Below are 2,519 nucleotides of genomic sequence, written 5' to 3'. Positions count from 1 at the left end.
TCCGCCATTCCAAAGTATATTACTTGAGTGCTACCTTTAAACTTCTATTCTTTGCCTTTACAATACATAGCTCATGGGAAAGTAGCCTTAAAAACTATTGTGGTGAAGAATATGTACTTATGTATCTTATTTCTTAATAAGTTGCTTGTTGAGCGGTAACCATGTTTCGGGGACGCCATCAACTTTTACCTTTGTTGAATATCATGTGAGTTGCTATGCATGTTTGTCTTGTCTGAAGTAAGGGCGATTTTCATGATCAAATGGTTTGAGTATGCATACTGTTAGTGAAGAACATTGGGCCCCTAACTAAAGCCATGATTCATGGTGAAAGTTTAAGTTTGGACGCAAATCCTCAATCTCTTATGAGAATATTAACTGTTGTTGAATGCTTATGCATTAAAGAGGAGTCCATTATCTGTTGTCTATGTTGTCCCGGTATGGATGTCTAAGTTGAGAATAATCAAAAGCGAGAAATCCAAAGCGAACTTTCTCCTTAGACCTTTGTACGAGGCGGCATAGAGGTACCCCTTTGTGACACTTGGTTGAAACATATGCTATGCAATGATAATCCGTGTTAATCCAAGCTAATTAGGACAAGGTGCGAGCACTATTAGTATACTATGCATGAGGCTTGCAACTTATAGGATATCTCATACATAACACATATGATTTATTACTACCGTTGACAAAATTGTTTCTTGTTTTCAAAATGAAAAGCTCTAGCACAAATATAGTAATCCATGCTTCCCTCTGCGAAGGGCCTATCTTCTACTTTATTGTTGAGTCAGTTTACCTATTATTTCTATCCTAGAAGCAAACACTTGTATCAACTGTGTGCATTGATTCTTACATGTTTACCTATTGCACTTGTTATATTACTTTGTGTTGACAATTATCCATGAGATAAATATGTTGAAGTTGAAAGCAATCGCTGAAACTTATATCTTCCTTTGTGTTGTTTCAAATCTTTCTACTAAGAATTTATTGCTTTATGAGTAACTCTTATGCAAGTCTTATTGATGCTTGTCTTGAAAGTATTATTCATGAAAAGTCTTTGTTATATGATTCATTTGTTTACTCATTATATTCATCATTGCTTCGAATCGCTGTATTCATCTCATATGCTTACAATAGTATGATCAAGATTATGATAGCATGTCACTTCAGAAATTATCTTTGTTATCGTTTACCTACTCGAGGGCGAGTAGGAACTAAGCTTGGGGATGCTTGATACGTCTCAAACGTATCTATAATTTCTTATGTTCCATGCTACTTTTATGATGATACTCACATGTTTTATACACATTATATGTCGGTATTATGCATTTTCCGGCACTAACCTATTGACGAGATGCCGAAGAGCCGATTGCTTTGTTTTCTGCTGTTTTTGGTTTCAGAAATCCTAGTAAGGAAATATTCTCGGAATTGGACGAAATCAACGCCCAGGGTCCTATTTTTCCACGAAGCTTCTAGAAGTCCGAAGAGGAAACGAAGTGGGGCCACGAGGTGGCCACACAATAGGGCGGCGCGGCCCAAGCCCTGGCCGCGCCGGCCTGTTGTGTGGGCCCCTCGTGGCGCCCCCTGACCTACCCTTCCGCCTACATATAGTCTTCGTCGCGAAACCCCCAGTACCGAGAGCCACGATACGGAAAACCTTCCAGAGACGCCGCCGCCGCCAATCCCATCTCGGGGATTCAGGAGATCGCCTCCGGCACCCTCGCCGGAGAGGGGAATCATCTCCCGGAGGTCTCTTCATCGCCATGATCGCCTCCGGATTGATGTGTGAGTAGTCCACCCCTGGACTATGGGTCCATAGCAGTAGCTAGATGGTTGTCTTCTCCTCATTGTGCTATCATGTTAGATCTTGTGAGCTGCCTATCATGATCAAGATCATCTATTTGTAATGCTACATGTTGTGTTTGTTGGGATCCGATGAATATTGAATACTATGTCAAGTTGATTATCAATCTATCATATATGTTGTTTATGTTCTTGCATGCTCTCCGTTGCTAGTAGAGGCTCTGGCCAAGTTGATACTTGTGACTCCAAGAGGGAGTATTTATGCTCGATAGTGGGTTCATGCCTCCATTAAATGCGGGACGAGTGACGAAAGTTCTAAGGTTGTGGATGTCTTGTTGCCACTAGGAATAAAACATCGATGCTTTGTCTAAGGATATTTGTGTTGATTACATTACGCACCATACTTAATGCAATTGTCTCGTTGGTTGCAACTTAATACCGGAAGGGGTTCGGATGATAACCTGAAAGTGGACTTTTTAGGCATAGATGCATGCTTGGATAGCGGTCTATGTACTTTGTCGTAATGCCCCGATTAAATCTCATAGTACTCATCATGATATATGTATGTGCAGTGTTATGCCTTCTTTATTTGTCAATTGCCCAAGCTGTAATTTGTTCACCCAACATCTGTTTATCTTATGGGAGAGACACCACTAGTGAACTGTGGACCCCGGTCCTATTCTTTACATCTGAAATACAATCTACCGCAATTGTTCTTT

This window comes from Lolium rigidum, chromosome 1 (genome assembly GCF_022539505.1).
Source record: "Lolium rigidum isolate FL_2022 chromosome 1, APGP_CSIRO_Lrig_0.1, whole genome shotgun sequence".
In the NCBI taxonomy this organism is placed as follows: Eukaryota; Viridiplantae; Streptophyta; class Magnoliopsida; order Poales; family Poaceae; genus Lolium; species Lolium rigidum.
This window is presented reverse-complemented; position numbering follows the sequence as displayed.